This window comes from Mustela lutreola, chromosome 2 (genome assembly GCF_030435805.1).
Source record: "Mustela lutreola isolate mMusLut2 chromosome 2, mMusLut2.pri, whole genome shotgun sequence".
NCBI lineage: Eukaryota > Metazoa > Chordata > Mammalia > Carnivora > Mustelidae > Mustela > Mustela lutreola.
Window position 1 is genome coordinate 102,573,746 of NC_081291.1, and position 6,137 is coordinate 102,579,882.

Genomic DNA, 6,137 nt, shown 5'->3' on the forward strand with positions numbered 1-6,137 from the left:
TGTTGAAGATTTACACTATGTTGAAAATTAAATTATTCCTTTTAAAAGCAATTTTAACATGGAAGACAACTTTTTAAAGGGAGTGACTTATTTTAAAAAATAAGGAAGTGGTATTTGAACAATTAGACTTGTTTTCCAAGAACTGTTGGGATTCCAAGAAAACAAAAAATTGATCAAGAACTGGATAATTGTAGGCCATCGTGTTGATGGAAAGGGTGTTTAAAAGTTCGTTGGTCATTGAGGGCTTATCCAGATCAAGGAGCAATTTCTCCAAAAAACAAACAAACAAAAAATCCTTGCCTTCCTTTACAGTATCATTGCAACCAAAGGCAAAATTGCATTTCTGAAGCATTTCCCCCCATCAAATTTGAAATGGAATCTGGGAGCAAGAATTGTACTCTACTGCAAAAATTGTCTTGTTTAACCCAAGAGAAAAACTGGGAGAATGTACCCTTGCCTTGCAAGGACTCAACCCCAGCATCTGTCAAGCCCTCCCAAATTCTCTGCCACAGTTTCTAAATGAGCAGTATTGGGCCAAGTGACAACTCAGAGGGCGTGATTCTGTTCAGCGTTGCAGACAAGGCCTTTTCTGTTCTGTCTTGGGAAACAGGTTTCTTCATTTGCCTGAGGGAGTGAATCTATGATTTTCTGCCTGGTTTCTTATTTTAGGAGAGAGCCAAAGACTCATCGTGGACCGTGGAGGCTTCTGAGGCTTCCTGCTGGAACTTGGTTCAGACACAGTGGGGAGTTTTTCCCAAGGAACTATCCAAGCACATACCTGGTGCTTTAAATGACATGAGGAGGTATTGGATGGGGAAAAATGTCCTAATGTCAATACATAGTTTAAATAGGGAGATATTGCTTGGTCACTTGACTCATTGGGAATGTTCTCGATAGACTCCTCCGGTTGAAGAGAACTTATTTTATGTACTGCACAGATTTATCATAAAGACGCATCTGGTTAGGAATCCAGGAAATGTCCAACAACCAGGCCTTGCAAAGGCCATACAGAACTGGGTTTCACAGCTGGAGACCCAAGAACCAGAATGCAAGGCAGCTCTAAGAACCTGAGGAATTGTGGATGTGGGTTTTTATTCTAGAGCTCTATTATTAATGGCCTCAGCTATTCCCTCCCCCAAGCAGCTATCTGCATCTCTTTCTGTCCACTTTTTTTTTTTTTTTAAGATTTTATTTATTTATTTGACAGACAGAGATCACAAGTAGGCAGAGAGGCAGGCAGAGAGAGAGAGAGGAGGAAGCAGGCTTCCTGCTGAGCAGAGAGCCCAATGCGGGGCTCGATCCCAGGACCCTGGGATCATGACCTGAGCCCAAGGCAGAGGCTTTAACCTCTGAGCCACCCAGGCACCCCTTTCTGTCCACTTTTGTGCCAGCTCCAACTGGCATTCTTTCTTCTGTATAATTTTCACTGCTTCATGCTGTGTGTCCTCGTGGGTCCTGCTCTCTCAGCACATTGGACTGTCATGGTCCCCTATTGCATCTCATTGGCACTTCAAGCTTCACTTTCCACTGCTAATTATGTCATTTCCTCAGTATTTCTCGGTTCAAAGCCTTGAATTTGATTGTCCAGATCATCTTCTTGCCGCAGGACATGTCCTAAGACACTGGCCAACTTAAGGCTAGCAGTTCTCGGGCAGTTGCCCAGCCCTGGTTGAATGAGCATAGTGCAAATGGGCTACCAAGGGGTGTTCTTTCAGTAGGAGCTGTGGGCCAAAGAATCTTTCCTAGAAAGAGCTGTAGTATGGCCAGTATCTGATCCACATGACAAACATATGGATGGATGAATGGGTAGATGGGTGGACAGATAGGAATATTGTGCCCTTAGAGAAGTAGGGCATGATTGATTAGGAGGGAAAGAGATTTAATGTAGGTTTCACAACTGAGAAGAAAAAAAACAAACCAAAACAAAAACCCTCCACATTTTTTCATTGCAATATTTGAATGAGATATGATCCACATTCTTAGGTGCTAAGAAATGAAAAGATCCTGACTAGCTCTTAAAGCTAAGTCATTCTTGGAGAAAGATGAATCTCCCCCAAGTTCCTTCATACCCTTCTGGCCGGGTCTTCTCTAGCCTTTGCCTATTAGACTTTCCCAAATTTCAACTCCCAAATACAGCAATCACGCAAATACTTAGAATGTTACCTAATTTGTAGTAAGCCCTGAAAAAATGAGCTATTAATAATATACTGTTCATTGAACACATCATTTGGCTCCATGTAACAGAATCCTAAACATACAGGCTTAACCAAACGAGTGAAACAGTCCTACTATATCCCTGAATGAATAAATTAAAAATCCCTGCCCTCACTTAATAACAAGTTTGGAGACAGCCCAGGGCTGGGATGGCAAACCTCAATGCCATCAAGGGTCCAGTCTCCTTCCGTCTTCTGTTTGGTCATCTTCAACATGTGGTTTTTATCTCTGTGTTCACCACCACAGTGAGCAAACAGTCCGCATCCTTCTTGTTCCTAGCAACCCTAATCACTCCAGGGAGAAAGGAGGAAAGGACAATGCCCGTACCAGGAAAGTTTCCCCAAAATGCCCCAACAGTCTCCTGCTTATATCTCATTATCAAAAACTACCTCACTGCTAAGCTGGGGCTGCAAGGGAAGCTGGGCACACTGCTACTATAGACAAAATCAGGGATTCTATTGACCACGAAGAGGAAAATGGATATAGGGTAGAAAATTAGCAGTGTCTCCGGCTTAACTATCCCCAGCACTGAGTACCCCATAGTGCCAGCTCTCAAAACCTGGTGGGGTAAAGGGAAACCAACAATTGAACAGCATGATAAAGAACATGAAAGAGGTGTTTATCATGTGGGCACATAAGGACATCTAATTTGTATTTGAAAAGTCAGGAAAGGCTGGCTGAAGGAAGTAAGAGCTGAGATGTGAAGGATGGGTAGGAGTTGGCCAGGGAAGAGACTGCACGTGCTGAAGTGCCGAGGTAATGCTGGGTCTTTTAGGAAACAGACGCAGTTTCCTACTAGTGGGGGGCAGAGTACTTTGTAGAGAGTGATGAGGTTGGAGGTAAGCAGGAGCCAGGGCACAAAAGACTTCAAACATCATTTTAAGAACTCGGTACTTATCCTTGGGGAGAAGCCAGCACGAGTCAAATTTTGCCTGCTAGTTTTTACAATTAGAGTGGAAAAACCACTCCATCTGTAGCAACTAAGTGTCAGTGGATTTGCTATCCTTTCTTAATGCATCAGGAGATCCACAAACTCATCTCAGCTAAGACCTCTTCCCTCTTATAGGGATTACCCTCAGCAGGCCACTGCATTCAGAACCTGGGAGCTATCTTTGCTTAAAACTCACTAACATTGCATTTCTTCCCCCCAAAATAATTCCGTGGGGTGTAAATTAGGCTTCTTCTAGTAATGCTGCCCCCATCAGAAGAATCATTTTTTGACTACTTTCTTTATTCTTCAACATTCATGCTCAACTATGTAGGCAGCAGTTTTTTGGTGTGTGTGTGTGTGTGTGTGTGTGTGTGTGTGTGTTTTTAAGGAACAATCGAGGCTTAACTTTTAGGCTAAGTATACAGAGATATCATGAGTAACCTAAGTAATCTCTAACATTTGATTAGTTCACATAACTCGAGGCAGAATATTCATTTTTCTTGCTTTGCAGGGAGACCACATGTTGGACTAATCTTCCAGTTTACAAGTTATCCCTGGATGATCTTAAATAGGTAGCACGGCACAGCAGAGACTACTGTACGGCACTGGGTACAATATCGCACCATTTCCTAAACTGGTATCTTTTGAAGCACGACTCAGAAAAAGAGAATGACCAGAGCACCTTGCTGACTCAGTTGGTAGACCATGTGCTCTTGATCTTGGGGTTTTGAGCCTCACGTTGGGTATACCTACTACTTTAAAAAAAGAGAGAAAGAGAATGACTTACTAGGACACTTCCTTTTTATTACTGCATTTATTTTGTATATTTGTCTCTATTTAGGGTTTTTCAAAGGCAAGGGCATTATAATATTCTCTAATCAGCTGAAATTAGTCATTTGCCATCCACTCTCCAGTCCCCATTCCAGATTCTCTTTTTGGCGTGTAGCTTTATTACCTTTAAGCATACTATATGCTTTACTTATTACTGTCTCTCTTAACCACATACAAGTTCTTCAAGAGTAGATTTTTTTTAATGTTTTGTTCAGTGATGTATTAGTATTGGGTAACAGTGCCTAGAATATGAGAGACAGTCAAACGCTTTCTAAAAATCAGTGTTTCTTCTATGGCTATCTTCTGTCCTGCCAAGGAAGAGCCAAACTCACCTCTGAACTTTTGTATTCTGCTTCTTCTCCCTCTCTCCCTGACTGTCCTTCAAACCAACAAAATCAACAACTATTGTTAAAGCAGCAAGTGTATGCAAGACACTTTCCAGAATCAACTTTCAATAGTATGCCCTCCCTTTCTCTTCATATGTGAGGATTTAAATGCTATTGATCACAAACTAAATATACTAATATTCATTTACTATAAGTCACTGATTGCCGCAATCGTACCTTTTTCATGTTACATTGGGAGGATTCAGGCATCCTACTACCATAATTGGATTAGCTAGGTAGTATTTTAGCAGACCTGAAATTGTGGAAAAGCTGTTACAAATCCTTTTCAATGACTGTTTCTCAATTTCCTCCTGATCATCAGGGAGATTTTTATTTATTGAGTCTTTTTTTTTATTGAGTCCTTTCAACTGAAAGGACACATGCAAGAAAAAAAAATATCAACTTTCTGTCAGGCACCATTCACTTTAAGTCCTACAGAAAATCTTGTTTACTGCTTGCCCTAAGAGATTTTTCCTTTTTTAAGAAGACTAAATTATAATCTCCACAGAAGTAGGTTTTATGTATCAATATCCCCAACAACTAAGACAGTACTTCATCACAGTAAGTGCTCAAAAGATCTGTTGAAAGAATGGTGTACATTTTATACTTTTATTGCTTACTTCTAAATGCGTAATCTGGTGAGGGTTCACATACTGAAACATAGGCCAACCTATGACCCACTTGGTCAATCTGTGCCAGAGCCAGGTGGCTTGTTTAAATCATCATGGTAGGCAGAATCCTAAAATATCCCACTGTAATCCCTTAGACTGTGCCTAGGAGACATTTTATCTCTGATGTTACATTACCCAGCAAAAGGGATTTGCAGATGTAATTAAGGCTATCATCATTTGACTTTGAGTTCATCAAAAGGAAGACTGTCATGGTAGGCCTAATCTGATCACACGGATTTTTTGAAAGCAGAATTTGTCTGCTTTATAGCAGAAAAGGAAGTTGGATACCAAGCATGAGAAGAATTCAATACACTGTTAGCTAGAAGGAGGGGCCATGTGCCAAGAAATGTGGGTAGCTTCTAATTTAGAGTGGCCTCTGATTAACAGCAAGGGAATAGGCACATCAGTCCTACAACCACAAGGAACTGAATTCTGCTAACAAACTGAATAAGCCAAGAAGCACATTCTTTCTATTGAGGTGCCAGACAAGAGCCCAGCCTCGCTGACCTGATTTCAGCTTATGAGACCCCAAAAAGAGAATTCAGTCTTGGACTTCTGACCTACAGAACTGTAAAACAATAAATGTGTGATTTTAAGCTGCTCAACTGTGATAATTTGTTAAGAAGAAATAGAAAACTAATATGATTATCCTGTCCTAGAAAGTACTTTCTCTGCAATGACAGAATTCTGCAATGATGTGTTTTTTACTGACTCATTTGAATACTATCATCAAGCCCTCCTCTGCCTTTCCCAAATTTATTTTACTGTTTTCTTTTTCACTGTCCATGAAAATATTGTCCAGGAAAATTCCACCCAAAATTAGTTTTTGCATATGAAAATAAGATAAATTAAGGTACCAAGAGAAAGTTTCTTTGGACAGTATCCAGCTTATATTATTACCCTCCTACTTATTAGGATCAATAAACCCCACAAAGATAAATAAAAGGATAAAATCATCAGTGACCCAAAAAGGTCCACGTTCCTACCAATAAATCTGTAAAAATCAGTAAGATGTAATACAAATCAAATCAGATACTAAAACTATATTCAAATTCTGTTATAAGAACTTATTATCTCAACTTGGAAAACAATCAAATAAATATG